At 41.8% G+C, this 16,177-nt stretch overlaps 1 long non-coding RNA gene across 1 annotated transcript in view; it reads right to left on the bottom strand.

Moving 5' to 3' along the window:
* Window positions 1–11,429: 11,429 nt before the first annotated feature.
* LOC308093851 overlaps window positions 11,430–16,177 on the bottom strand; it is a 352,863-nt gene continuing 348,115 nt past the window's right edge. The window contains exon 2 of the long non-coding RNA XR_013933903.1: window positions 11,430–15,208. This is a non-coding gene — a long non-coding RNA (uncharacterized lncRNA). The remainder of the gene's footprint in view (window positions 15,209–16,177) is intronic.

The raw sequence follows: 16,177 nt of genomic DNA, 5'->3' as shown, positions 1-16,177 counted from the left end.
TTTATTACCTTAGTAAACATTTTCATAAACACTTTATGTTTTCAATCGCTAGTTTAAAGTATTTTTTAAATTATCATGACATGTGTTTAGTAAATTATGGTTCCATTCATTTTAAAATGAATGATAAAGTAGGGTATGAATACTAGGGCTTCTACTGGTTCTACAGAGAGAAGACCCGCCCTTGCTGCGGTTAGAGCCAATAGCAGTTGTTTCCGGTTTCATTTCGGGACCGTATGTTCAAAGATGGCGGATTTGAATTTGCCGAAAAAGTGGCTTCAAAACAGTCTGTAGAAACCAATAGGGCTGGCTTTGTCCATTCTTTTTACGGTATATGGTGTGTGCACAGTTTTGCTGCAATCGGGCTAACGGTGCCAGAGATTAGCTGTTCACAGACGAATGAGAATCAGCTTTTATTGTCACTTCACAGGTTTACAGAGGTAAAAAGTGGGTGAAATTTGTTTTCGTGCATAGTTCCCATCGCATCGTTATTTCCATAGAAAAAATAGAGAAGGAAGAAGAATAGAGGGGGGGGGGGGGTCAAGGGGGAAAGGAGATCAAAGTTATCTACATATTTACACATGGTACCTGAGATAAGGTATAAAGGTGCGTGAGCATAGCAGCAGACGTATACTGTGCATGATACACTTATGGACGTTAGTTAAGGTGCTAAAAAAAAAAACATGTACATGTACACACACGGACAGACGGACTGACGGGACGGACGGACGGGACGGACGGACGGGACGGACGGGACGGACGGGACGGACGGGACGGACGGACGGACGGACAGGGTGCAAAACATCAGATCCGCTTACCTCTGTTGCACAGGAATACTCCAGGCCAGTGGGGGGCAATGTAAAATCATCTCCTTCTCCTCCTCCTCTGGTGCTGATGTGACCTTCTGTGAACCATATTTAAAAAGCAAACAAACTTTGAAGAGGAAATGCCCTGTTTTGAGTGTGTCACGTATGTGTCACGTCACTTATGTGACTCGTGGTGAGCTTGTATATCTGCTACTTACTGCATGCAACACCAGCACGCAACCAAGTATGAATGAGGCTTTAGCAGTAGCACGCCTAGTGACCGCACCTTTCAACAGACCAGACTAAGATAAACAGCTACACGTATGTAAGCGTTCAAAACAAAGTGTTATGATTTTAATTGAGTGTTTTAGAGATATTTGTCAGGGCCTCGGGACACCCAGCTTGAGACCAAGCTAAACCTGGCCAAATCGGGACGTCTGTTGCCATATTTATTTTGCGGGAGAAATAAGCAACCAGGTCTATGAAAACAAGCCCAAAAGAAGCGACTATAATAGGCCACATGTGTGAGCACTTTAAACCTAGATCTACAAGCTCACAACGTGTTGAGATTGATTGATTGAATACTTTATTAACAGTTTGCAAAAAAAGGCCCAGTGGCACAGATTTATACAAAACATGCATTGACTTAAAGAGACTTGAATACTTAAGTACTTTTTTTAAACAACGTTTAAGTACACATTTGATACTCCAGCACTTTATCTTTCAAGTACAAATTTGACACATCACTTTTTCAACTATATAGTATCTATACTTTGACTCTACGGGTTGAGTACTTTGTCCACCTCTGTGCTCTGTCCATTGGTGTAAAGTAACTAAGTACATGTACTCAAGTACTGTACGGTACTTAAATACAATTTTGAAATATTTTTCACTTTCTTCATGTTTACAATTTTCAATACTTTTACTTCTACCCCACTACACCTACAATGATATGAAAACTTTAGTTACTAGTTACTTCAAGTATATTTTGATTATTAGTACAAAACACACTAACCACTTCACTCCTATAAATACAGCCAATTGAAAATTGCAGATCTACAAGCTCGCAATGCGCATTGTGAGCTTGTAGATCGGCTATGTTCAAAAGAGTCTTCCGTCACTGTGCTCTGTACGGTTTCGAGGGCCGAAAACAGCTGATTTAATAAGCCGGACCCCAGTTTGAGAACCACTGCTATATAAACAAAGAACCTCCGTCATACAAAGAGCTGGTCAACCACTGTACTGTTCTTTATAGGTTCTGTATTCTAGTGCATTGTTCTATAAACTGAAGCACCATTTGATTAACTGAATCTCTCTCCCTCCCTTTTTCTCTTATCTATCTCTCCCCTTCTTTTTCTCTTCTCCCTCAACACACGCACGCACGCACGCACGCACGCACGCACGCACGCACGCACGCACGCACGCACGCACGCACGCACGCACGCACGCACGCACGCACGCACGCACGCACACACACACACACACACACACACACACACACACACACACACACACACACACACACACACACACACACACACACACACACACACACACACACACACACACACACACACACACACACACACACACGCGCGCACGCACGCTACTAGTATATCAATTCAAAATTAGGATAATATGTGGGGGGAAAAGGGTATTACCTCTGCCATTATTTGTTGCTCTCGCAGAAATCGGAGTCGCAGAAAAGCTTGCGTTCCTTGAAAGTGGAATAGCAGAATGACACTTGGCCCTGGATGTGCAGACAACGGTGCATTATGGCCTAATCTCGTGGGAATGCGTGGGAGGTTGGTAGTCCACCTTACATGGGCGTTGCTTGTGCCAGTGTCCTTCCATTTTTCATTTCTTTCTTTCAGAGTCCACACTCAAACCATTAATGGGCCATTAGATTTGACTAGAGTAGGCTATGGTTGAAACACACACAAACACACACCCACGCACGCACGCACGCACGCATGTGCGCAAGCACACACACACACACACACACACACACACACACACACACACACACACACAGACACAAATATTGAACCTACACAATCACAATCAGTCGCACTCACAAGCTCACAGGTTGTAAGCTTGTGTGTGTGTGTGTGTGTGTGTGTGTGTGTGTGTGTGTGTGTGTGTGTGTGTGTGTGTGTGTGTGTGTGTGTGTGTGTGTGTGTGTGTGTGTGTGTGTGTGTGTGTGTGTGTGTGTGTATGTGTGTGTGTGTGCATGCGTGTGTGCATGCGCACGCTCATGCGCACACTCACCAGTGTGCAACTATAAAGTATAAACCAGGCATAACACCAACCCTATAATGATTCAAACTAACCTCTCAGTTTACCCACAATGACGATCTGCTATTTTCAAAAAATCTTGAAAGAAAGAGAAAAGATTGGAATATTTTTGAAACATTGTAACAACACAATTGTATGGGGGGTTCCTCCTGGCTGGGCCGTGCAGAGACCACTGGAACGGCAGGTGCTCAAAGATCATAAATGGACGAAGCGCACATCAGAAATGTAATACAGAATGGAACAATAACTTGGCCCATGTCATGCCTGCTATTACCCTGGGCTATCTGCTGCCTCCTGCATCTCTACCACAAACAGCCTAACATGAGGGCAAACTAAAGGCAGGAGCCAGTTTACTTAATTATCACATTGATTGGAAATGGGGGGAAACAATTAGCCTGACTCTGTACAAACCAAGCAAAACAAAAGCTCATGAAATGAACATATCTCAGTTTTGTAGCTAATCTGCACAAAGTGTAAAAGCAACAATGTATTCATGGGATAGTGAACTTACCATGCTTGCTGAGGGCATGTCTCAAGTTTTTTGCAATGCAGCTGCAAGATTAAGGAGGTGGGAGGGCACTTGACATCACTGCAAAGGTGAAAATTTAAACTAAAACTGACTGATGGCAGCCAGCTCATTTTAATATCATTATAATATTAATATACATATTAATTAGGCGTCCTGGACAAGAAAAAGTTTGAGAACCACTTATTCAGAGCACAGATCTGGAGCAGTATGCTAATAGAAGTTATGTTGCTATAGCATGTATGCCTATCATCTGTTATTCCACTTTCCCTGTGACTGTCGACATCGTTGCTCTTTCCAAAGGGGGGCGCTATAGCAATGTTTTTTAAATGCAAACTTTAAACAGGCATAAGTCATGCCTCGTTTGGCCGACAGCCATGAAAGTTGCTTACACATGTGCCTTGACTCATGAGGAACATCTATCACTTTGACCAGTAAGCTCCGCCCTTACATTTTACGCCATATTGAGCAGTTTGAAAAACACTTAAAGGGGGATACCACTCATTTTCAACATTTGAACAGCGTCTTTAATACATCTTAGAGCTGCTGTGTGGAAATAAGAAAAAAGCCCCCCCCCCTTCTATGTTGCCTAGAACTGGAGAATTGATTGAGGTCATGTGATCAGTGACATACGCACAGTGTACTTTTGGCTCTGCCCTCTAGGCTGCTGCATTCACTAGAATGGGGAATCTCACTTCCAGATGAAACAAGTGCCTTGTAGTAGTTTATAATGGCATTATGGTTATATATCACATTTCACAAGACCTAGTACTTGTAGATAATAGAGATCAATTGGCTGAAAATGCTCTAATAAGTCTTAACTTTATATTCACAACAAAAATGCAGTGCTTGAAATGATACGTGAGCTGGTAAATCTCTGACAACTATAATAACCAGCTCAGTCTAGATAGCAGTATACAGGACAAGGCCTGTATACTGCAACACAGCCATTACCATCATGTGCAACAGATTGTCGATGGGTGATATAAAACAGGGAGTATAAATGAAGTAGTCGTACCATAGAGCCAGGTTGTACTTGGTTGGTATTGATGTTGGTAACATCTGTTATCTGGCTTTGACAGTAAAGCCGACAGGAACCCGGGGAAGGTAATCTCCACTGCAGCTTCAGTCCAGTTTTGTCCTGTCACAGTTTGTATTCCACCAATAAACTCTACTTAATATGGTGTTCATGTGTGTTGCAGTTTGTTATGGTAAAAAGAAGAACTCAATTGATTTACTAAAGTAAAAGTATCAATACTGCAATGTAAAAATATTCTGTTACAAGTAAAAGTCCGGAATTCAACATTTACTTGAGTGAAAGTACAACAGTATTGGCATCAAAATGTACTTGAAGTATCAAAAGTAGAAGTACTCATTATGCAGAATGTCCCATTTCAAGTTTTCAAATGTATACAAATCTTTTGAAAATAGCAGATCTACAAGCTGCATTGTGAGCTTGTAGATCGGCTATTTTCAAATGGCATGGGTATACAGAGCTGAAGTGGTTAATGAAGGTTTTGTAATAATAATCAAAATCTACAAAGTAACTAGCAACTAAAGGTTTTCAAATAAATGTAGTGGAGTAAAAGTAAAAGTATTGGAAACTGGAAATACTTTGTACTTCAGTACAAATACAAAATTGTACGTAAGTAAATGTACTTAGTTACTTTCCACCACTGAAAGAAAGACACACAGCACACTGCTCCTGTAAGTGGCAGTATGGATCCCCAGCCAGATGTACGACGTGTGTACAGTATGTTTGTATTACTTGCATTTTAGGCCTATGGTTAGTAGGTATAGTTTATGCACGTGTGCTCAAATACTGTGTGTACATGTATGTGAGTGTTTAGGGTCACTAGGTTTGTTTGTCTGTGAAAAGCTGCCCCTTTCCCCTCAGACCGCAACCATTGACAACACAGTGGTTCTTCCTCTCATCACCTGTCATCCTACTTGTGTCTCTTCACCTCCCCAGCACCTCTGCATGCCAATGTAAAACAAGACGACAAAAGGAATGCTCGCACGCCTACATAACAAAGGGAATGTCTTGTTGTCTTGTTTTTTTTTTTTATGACTCAATGTTTATTACGTTTTAAAATTTTACAATCAACTTAAACCATTCAATCCGGGAACCCGACTCTGTCATTTTAAGATTTCTTTGGGCTATTCAAAAATACCAGATATACAAGCTCATAGCGTGGCACCAAGTGCCGCGCTATGAGCTTGTAGATCTGCTATTTTTGAAAAAAATCGTGAAAATGTGTGCAAATCTTTGAATATATATATTTTTAAAGTGAATATTTGTAACTCAAATCTTTGCTTCTGGGGATTCTACAAGTGTCTTCTAAATCCTAACAGTTTAAAAAAAAAATATTTGGCTGTGGACCCCCATCTCAAAATACTTTGTTCCAGGGACCCCCAGAAGTTGTAACAGAGTTAAAAAATGTTCGCTTTAAAAAATATATATTCAAAAGATTTGCACAAATTTTCACTTGAATAGCCAAAGAAATCTTAAAATGACACAGATGTGTTCCCAGTCTTAAAGGGTTAAGAGATAAACAATTGAAATATAGAAGAAAAAAAAAGTAGTGAAAATAAAACATTGAATATGACATCAATGCCATAGTACCTTGCTATTTGGTTACATACACTGCATCACACAAGGTACCACAAAAACAAAGAAAAGAAAACATTTTGTTGCACTAACATCCCATCTCAGACTTTGTTACCAATATGCATTAGCTTCCTGACCTTTTTTGTGGACTATTTAATAAGAGCGCAAACGTTTCTCTCATCTTTTTTTAATGTAAAATAAGAATACATGAGATTTCAGGCATCTAGGATCACAGTTACTGTGGACATAATGGGGTTCATGTTTGTGTTTATTTGCCAGTGATCATGCAGTCGTAGAGGTATTAACTTACCCATTGCATCTGTAAATACTGCATTCCATTCAATCATTATGAGTAGGCCCTACAATGGCTTTATTTAGCTTGAGCTATTCATGTGGCATTCTATGAAAATAACATTCCTTCATTCACACAATCTTACTGTGTTAGCCTAACACAGCGATTCATAACCTAGGGTGACCACCCGTCCCGAAATTCGCGGGACAGTCCCGAAATTGGACCCTCTGTCCCGCGTCCCGCACAAGCAGGGCAATGTCCCGAAAATCAAAGTTATGGAAAAAAAAAAAAAAAAAAGATTTTATTTTATAAAAAAAAAAAAAAGTTCATTACATTTTTAAGTTAACTTGCAATACCCTCTTATATCTAATCCTAACCCTAAAACCAAAGTAAAGAAACCAAAAACTGGAAAAAAAACGAACCCAATCCGCCCAGAACCGCGAAAAAAACGAACCCAATCCGCCCAGAACCGCAAAAAAATTTCGCGCGCGCGCTTCGCGCGCGCGCGGGAGTGGTCCGCATGCACGCGCGCTGCGCGCGCGTGCATGCGTCCCGCGATGTCCCGCGAAACGGGTTAATCTGTCCCTCAATGGACCTGTCTGGAGGTGGTCACCCTATCATAACCTCACTGATGGGCTGTGAGGACACTGTGTGGGCCCCCAAAAATTGGCAAAACACTAAAGATTTGAATGATAATATAACATTAATATTAAAACAAAACCGTGTAAAAGAAAACAAAAATATTCATGGTATTTATTTAGACCTGAGGCCGATTCTAAAAGCGCCTTCTAAATCCTGACCTAAGTTTTATGAAAAAATGCTAATGTGACCCAGAGGTGTTTCCGGCTTGAAAGGTATAACAACGTATAGGTTCCAGGTCGTGTTCCAGGTCTAAATGGGTTAAAACCTTGAAAATGTTGTTTTCATTCTGACAATATACTATGCGTTAGTTCCATTGATCCAAGCCACAACACCATCGATTGACTGATCATTAAAACATGCTCTGAAAATGCACCCACCCGCCCTTCTGACCACTTAACAAGGCAGGCAATATTTTCAAGTGGGCCCTGATCCAGCAAAAAGGTCGAGAACCATTGGCCTAACCCTCACTAAGTTATGTTTGGAGTCTTCAAGAAGGTTTGGCTTCAGTCAGGTCAGGTCATGGCTACAGCCACTCTGGGGTCAGAGGTCAGGTCAGTGTGTCTGTTGTGACTCACAGTCACATAAAAGCCAGACAGCAGCTGAGCACTGTAACTACAGTTCTAACGAGCTCAGCCTTGCATTTCCTTGATTGGCTCAAGTTTCACATGAAAATGACAGATAACGCTTATTTTGAGAAGAGGAGATGTTAACATTATTAACCCATTAAAACCGGGAACGCATTATTTTATACTTTGCGCTTGTAGATCTGCTATTTTTGAAAAATCGTGAATCGCAAAACTTTGGATTTCTAACTCATATCTTTGCTTCTGGGGGTCCCTGGAACAAAATATTTTGAGATGGGGTCCGCGGCCCAAATACATGTAATTTTGGAGGTCATTGACATGAAAACGTTTTAGAACCACTGATATAACAACATAAGTTTTTCAGAAAACTGTTCTAGGATTTAGAAGACATCTGTAGAATCGGAACCTCAGGCCTTAAAGGGCAAGACCACTTTGGTAGAGGTTTGGTTTGTGTAGTTACCTTGCCATGATGTAACTCCAAAGGTGGACAAGAAATGAAAAATAATTGCTCCATTAATTAGAAATAGATAATTCATAATATTCTCCCCATTGACTTACATTGTACACTGAAACAGTCACTCTTTTAGCCCATAAACGAACACAAACTAAGCTGATTCAGATTTTTCTTCCTGATGATTTTACTATTTGAAGATCCGGATCCGGATCCGCTGATCCAGTCCAGGTTTTCTTTCTAATAAAAATAGCTAAATCAACAGTAAGTTAAAATTTGTATGTAAAAAAAAAACAGTACTGGGTTTGGTGATGTTCTATATTGTCTGAATCGACTTTGTTTACATTCATTTACATGCTAAAAGAGCGACTTTGAGAGCTGTTTTACCGTACAATGTAAGTCAATGGGGAGCATATTTTGAATTATCAATTTCTAATCAATGCAGCAATTATTTTTTATTTCTTGACCACCTTTGGAGTTACATCATGGCAAGGTAACTACACAACCCAAACCTCTACCAAAGTGGTCTTGCCCTTTAATGGGTTGATAAGAATAATCTCACTGAAACCATGCGTGCTTTTCGATAAACAACCACCCTCGGCCAGTCTCCCAGTGCTCTGATATGACCCAGAACACATCACACCCATGCCCTGTTGTCTATAGCATCGCTGATATTGCTGTAGTCAGACTGCTGGTCTGAATCTATGCTCGCTGAGGCGTACTGGCCCACCTTTCTGCCACCGGACGTGGGATCCGCAGAGCTCTGTACCGGTCCTCTACCCTGCTGAGGGGACAGAGGTGGCCTCAGGTGGTTGTGATTCATGAGGCGTCCAAGAGACGGTGTTTCCGTGGGTTTGGGAGGGTGTGGCGCCTCCGATTTGTCATCCCTGCCCATCGAGGCTTTTTCGACGATAGAAACAACAGTCTTAAGGTTGGTCCCACCGTTGAACCTAGCACTGGGAACCACTCTATTCGCTGTGTTGCCTGCGGCCTGGGCCTCCCTGCTCTTGTCGTCGCTCATTAAGCTCCCGCTGCGGACGGTTCTTTTAACGAGAAGAACGTCGGTGTCTTCCGCCCCGCCTGTGCTGGTGAAAACGCTGCTCTGCTCTCCTCTGCTCATCTCCTCCATCAGCTTCTCCCCACGCGTCCTCCGCCTCTCCATCACCGTCCTCATGGAGATCACCAGGTCGAGCAGGCTCAGCAGCACGGACACGGCCACGGCGCCCAGCATGAAGTTGAGCATCAGGGTCTTCTCGGTGGGTCTCGAAACGTAGCACTGGACCCCCGAGGTGCAGGGCGCCTCGTAGCACAGGAAGCTCTCGGGGATAGAGAAACCAAAGAGGAAGAGCTGGCACCCGGCGAACGCAGCTTCCAGGAGGAGCCGGAGGACCACGACCAGGCAGTAAGCGCCGTGGAAGCTGGTCGCCGCACAGTCACACGGGCACGCCGCCCGAAGAGGCGTTTTGCTGAGGGAGGCCTCTCTCGAGGAGCTCGAGTTCTCGGTCGACGTGCGACGAGAGCACACCTGACCGCCGTCACAGCCGTAGGCTCCGGCGGCGGCGCGGTGGCTCCGCAAAGCTTCGTGCGTGACGTACGTGGCGAACGTCACGTGAGGGAGACAGAGAAGGACGAGGTGGAACAGCCAGAGCCGGAGGAGGGAGACGGGAGCGAATCCGTTGAAGCAGACGCTGGAGCAGCCCGGCTGGATGGTGTTGCACACAAAACGCTCCTGCTCGTCGCCGAAGAGCGTGAAGCCGGCCAGCAGCACCACGAAGAGTCGCACGACTACCATTACCATCCACCACAGCTTACCTGGAATCATAGAGATGTCGTCATTGTATTGCAACCTTTGGCATTTTAGCTTTTGTGAAATACTTACTCATTTAACACTGTTGAAGTATTTTACTGTGTAGATGAGTGCATATTTTTTTCACTAACACACAAGAAACATTTTCTTTTTGTTAAACACTTTAGTCAAACACTGATGTACCTACCCATGAAGGACACATTGTGACTTATCGTGATGACCAGTACTTCCACTGCTCCCATCTTTGTCATTGTTTCAAGTGAACGGCAATCCCATAGAAAACAGCTCTGAACTGTCTCCACGAATCCCTTTTCTCCAATGTCACAAATTTTGTGGACTGGACTCCCAACGCCAGTAGAGAGAGGTTTCACCCCTGCCCACGCGCAGTGTCAAAAGTACATGATTCCTCACAGCCTGCTGTCAAATCCAGACGACGCCTCCCAAGTGTGCTCCTACCTCACTTTTGTCACCAGAGCCCATGGACCTGTGTCGTGGGCTATTCTTATCAGCCCTAGAGCAAGGCTGCCAGCAAAGCATTGTTGGAATAGCTAAGCACCAGTCAGCCTTTATGCTGTGGGATGAAGGAGAATTGTAATAGGCTCTATGCACAGCAGCCATATTGTCACTTTCTTCACAGGTTTTACCAATGATACTAATGAAGGCTCTGTTCCATAGTTTAGCACAGTGGTTCTCAGACTTTTTAATTTCCACGACCCCCATAACTCTGAGAGTGTACAACGGGTGTTACGGGTCCATTTGGTTCCATTTGTACACTCTCAGAGTTACACACCCGTAAGGAGCCATTTGAAACATGTTAGACCCACTGGTGTAGCAGTGTGTTTCCACTTTCCAGTGAGCCAACATGCACAACATCATCTGTTTGATCAGAATGGAACAGAGCCTTCATTAATATTATTGGCAACACCTGTGAATTTATTCACAATATGACTGCTGTGCATAGAGCCTATTGTAAAGCACGATGGGTCGCAGGGGAGCTTATTTTAAATTAGGCTGAATCTGTAAGTGTCCATTTACAGCACACTGGTGTTACAATTCAGAACAACGCTTACAGCAAGTTCGCATCATTTCGTGTTGCCATTGTGTTTAGAAGTCCCAAACTGTTAAACACACTGATGTGTTCATAGTGACACACTGTTTTTAAGAGCATATTTTTATGCTTTCACAATCATTTACTCCAGTGGCTGAATAAGTGAAACGAGTGAATGGCGTTTTACTACAGTAGATGCATTATCTTATGGCCATTGGTCAATATCCATGTGGCAATGAATTTGTAAACGGTAGCACTCTAAATCTATATGGAAATATATCCAAAATGTACAACTTCAACATACATCAACCGAGTTCACAGCATCTTTTGTGTACACACCTATTATAACAAATAAACCAAGATGACAGACAAGGGAAGTGTATTTTTATTATAAACAACACATCAACAGCTCTGTATAAATAATTAACAATTAACTTAATGATCTCTCTCTCGCTCTCAGCTTTTAATATTTGTTTATACACTGTACAAAGTCGATTTGCAAAATAATTATATTTTAGTGCTTCGGCTGTCTGACAAATAATAAAACCATAAACCAAATGGTCTCTGTCGGGTGGAAACCTCATATGTCCAAAACTCGTACTTTTCAGAATTCAAATTTAAAAATAGCAAAAGCAGCAGATCGACAAGCTCAAAACTCGTCGCTTCGCGCTGTGTTTCGAGCTTGTATATCTGCTACTTTTGATGCTTTTGTGTGACGCTGTAGTATGATCAAGTAGGGCTTTAATTTATGAAAAAACACAAGAAGTTAGAATATGGAGAAGAGATTTCTGCTCAACAGAAACAAAATGCTAATCAGTAATTTACCCACAGCGTGTAAAGAGAAACTTAGGGGCTGTATCCACTGATGCGTTTTTCCTGAGCGCAGCGTACGTTTTTCAATTGTTTTCAACGGGAGTGCCGCGTATTTACGCTATACTGGAAACGACAGCAGCGTGATGATCAGTGTTGCCATGTCTGCTTATATAAGCAACTTTTGGCTTGTTTTTCTGTAAAGTCGCTTGTAAATATTGGTAATTGCAGGGTTGTGTTTTTTTGGGCTCGTTTCTAAAGTGCAGTTGCTTATTTGGGCTTGCTTCCTAATGTTGTTTAAATCAGTGGTACTCCCATTTGTTTATGATTTGTGTAGTTAACAAGTTTCACACACAAAAACAGCCGATGTACAAGCTCACAGCGCAGCATGAAGTGACACGCTGTGAAGTTTATCTGCTATTTTTGAATAGCCAACGCTAAAATCTAAAGTGACACAGATGCTTTCCCGGTTTTAATGGGTTAACACATTTTGCTGTGTGTGATCACGTGGCCTAGTCCCTTCTTTTGGGCTCGTTTCTCTTGCAAAATCTGGTAACACTGGTGATGATGCACGTGAGCATCTGTTCTGTGCTGCATGTTCACGTCTGCCACTTTTATCTGGTCGCCCAGAATTTAAATGTTTTCAGCTCTGGGTGTTTGGGCAAGAACAAAAAAGAAAGAAAGAAAATGTTGCCGTCGGGCAGAAACCTCTCATCTCCATATTTTGTGTTTTCTTTCCGTAATTAAGGCCCTACTTGATCATACCACAGCGTCACACAAAAATATCAGATCTGCAAGCTCGAAGTGTGACTCAAAGCGGCGCGTTTTGAGCTCGTCGATCTGCTCCTTTTGCTATTTTTGTAATTTGAATCCTGAAAAGCAACTGTTTTGGACATATGGGGGTTTCCACCCGACAGAGACGAAAAGAAAACACATGGGTGGACACACGGCCATACGTTTCAGTGGAATGGTAAAACAATAAACTCAATTGAAGTATACAGTTTTTTAATGTTAAGAACTTGGCTCAGTCAGGTTTATTTTCCTTCTTTTACACCTTGAGAAGGCTAACATACTCTTAAAGCAAGTGTATTAAAACCCTTTATTAAACTTTGTTTGTATCTATAAAATGTTTTCTCAAGTCATTGTCAGTCACTCTCAATAGTTCCCAACATTTCAACGTATATCCCATCTGACAGTAGAATGTTTCAGAAGTTTAAAAAGGCATTGCAAAACACAGCTGCGTACTGGACTGACACTCCGACTTTGTGCTTTATTAATGCCTCCACAGCGGCTTAGTCCATTTGACGTTTTTTAAGGCAACTAGCTGATGCTTCCACTCAGCAGTGGTGGAAAGTAACTAAGTACATTTACTTAAGTACTGTACTTAAGTACAATTTTGAGGTTTTTGTACTTTACTTGAGTATTTCCAAATTCCAATACTTTTACTTCTACTCCACTACATCTCAGAGGCAAATATTGTACTTTACTCCACTACAATTATGTGAAAACTTTAGTTACTAGTTACTTTTCAGATATAAATTATGATATTATAAAACATACATTAACCACTTTATCCCTATTTTATACATGAGCTATTTGCAAATACATTTTAGTACTTTTACTTTTGGTACTTTAAGTACATTTTGATGCCAATACTTTTGTACTTTTACTCATGTCAATTTTGAATTCTGGACTTTTACTTCTAACAGAGTATTTCTATATTGCAGTATTAGTACTTTTACCTAAGTAAAGAATTACTAGAATTACTTTTTCCACCACTGCCACTCAGCCAGTGATTGAGCATGCAGGGCCGTGGGGTGTCTTGCTCAAGGACACTTAGACACGACACAAGCCTCCCGACGGACACGCGTGCGGTGCGGGCGTGTAGGGGCTTAACACTGTGATCTTTCAAACACACACCAACAGCCATCACTGTCCGTAAAAAGCATGTCACTCTGCCCAAGGCAAGAGTCAAATTAGGACAGAGTGTGCGAGGTTAAGGTTAAGGTCACTCCTTGAACCAGCTGGGGTATGGGTACACGGCCAGGGTTTCAGTGGTCTTTACTAACGCTATGTAACTGGCTGCAGCGGAAGCAACGGAGCGTGAAATATTTCGGAATTAAAATCACTTAAAAGTGGGCATCAGTCCAGTTGGTGTGTATATCCGTTATTCTTTTTCATTGCCTTTAGCCTTTTAGTGTCAAGCACGTGGTTTTACAATTTCGGATGTGCACACATGCCAGCAAAAACTTTTAAGGCCAAGCTAAGATTTTGCGAGTACTGTAGTCATTACAGCAGCCCGAGTACTGGACTTATAATGTTGATACTTCAACTTTACAGTATGAGACAGCAGTTTTAATAAATGCATGTTGATGCTGTATGCAGATGAAATCTGTAATGTGCGCTCTCCCCCCCCTCATTTCATTATGAAATTGGTTGACTGAGCTCATGGTTGAAATAACTATAAGACCAGTAATACAGCACTAAGGTTTTTAACTGGATTTTGAAACTTTTAGGGAGTTTGTAATGTCTACACCCTGGGGCAAAATGGAGCCGTTTATAAAGGGGTATTTCACTTTTAACACACTTCTGGGGCAATTTTAACATCTACTCAGGCTTTTGTGTGCATCCCAGAAAGTTCCTCGATTCAATATTTAGAGATGGTATTCATTTTATCAGACGCGCCCCCGTCCCTATATAAATTCCCACAATACCATTGTAACTCCAAGCTCCATTTTAACCATGTAAGACTCATTGAAGACACACATTCTTGCTTCTGTTGACTAAATATTGTCCTAATGCATGAGGGGGCCATATTGTTTATTTGTTGTTAGTTTTTTTTATGACAACATTTTAATAAAAACGTAACAATTAAATAAAATGAATGGAAAAAGTAATTGAAAAAAACACAAGCTCTAGATATTGAATCAGGCAAGTAAAAACTGTCTTGGGTGCACACAAAACGTCTGAGTAGACGTTAAAACAAACCCCAGAAGTGTTTTAAAGAGAAATACCCATACAATAGTGTGATTCATTGTGATCAAGTCTCTCCCTTCAAGAGTCTGATGTGTGCAGGTACTTCTAACTGATGCACTCATTCTGAATCAGGGCCATTTGTCCTCAAACACCAGTGAAATATTTCTAACAAAACCAGCAGATGTCACCAGAGAGTGGGGGATTCACCAGTCTTAACTGTAGGCTTTGGTGGGATTTCCTACATTTCCAAATGCCACATTCTCACATCTCACATGAGCTTCATTGATTTTGAAATTGGCTATAATGAATATACAGACATCAAAACGTACCGTTTATGATGTCTAAAAATGTTTTGTTAATCTGGGGTATATGGTTCACATTTTATGATGTGACGAAATGGGGTCAGCTGAACGTCTGATTGTGCATATCCTCACAAACTGTACAGGAATGTGTCGCACTGACCGTCTGCAGGAATGTTGTTGTGTGCACTATTCCTTATTCACTCGGTCACTTCCCAATTAGTCATTTATTTTAGTTTTGTCTCTTTCCTTTGAAACCCCAGCATAACCCAAACTATGCACAACGCCTGACAACACCAAACTCTTAAAACGGACTACCTGAGTTATTGGGAGGTACACTAGAAATATTGTAAACCTTGGATATGAAGCTTAAAGAGGCAATCTCGCTAAAGCCTAATTCATGCTCCATCGCGGCGCGCTGAAAACGGCAGAGAATAGCCGATCTACAAGCTCACGACGAGTCGCATCCGCAACGCGCTGCGAGCTCGTAGATCGGCTTATTCTCGGCAAAGTATGAATCGGGCTCAACTCGTCTTTTCGACGAACATGTTTGGAAAAATCCAGACAAAAGGTCCCAGTGCTACACTGCTCTTCAATCTCACAAAAATACTGAAGTTAAGTCAGGGGTTTGGCTCGACAACAAATCCGAGTCAAAACACACTGATTAAAATAAATAAAATACTTAAAAACTGAAACCCACAGAGCCCCTCACAAAGGCAATGTTACGTCAAGTCTTTCACGTAGATCTGGATGACCTGAACACAGATGAATCCAGCCAAAGACAGGAAGTATAACACAGAAATGTTCAACGAAAGTCCTCCTCAGAAATCGTACAGAAGTGGACATGACCTAAAATAGTTTTTGAGGCTATGACTTGTTTGCGGATCCAAGCCGTGACTTTAACCCATTCAGACCTGGAACGCATCTGTGTGTAATTTTTAGATTGCTTTGGGCTATTAAAAAAAATAGCAGATCTACAAGCTCATAGCGCGGCACCGAGTGCCGCGCTATGAGCTTGTAGATCTGCTAT

The sequence above is a fragment of the Gymnoscopelus braueri genome, assembly GCF_963280865.1.
Source record: "Gymnoscopelus braueri genome assembly, chromosome: 10".
In the NCBI taxonomy this organism is placed as follows: Eukaryota; Metazoa; Chordata; class Actinopteri; order Myctophiformes; family Myctophidae; genus Gymnoscopelus; species Gymnoscopelus braueri.
This window is presented reverse-complemented; position numbering and strand designations above follow the sequence as displayed.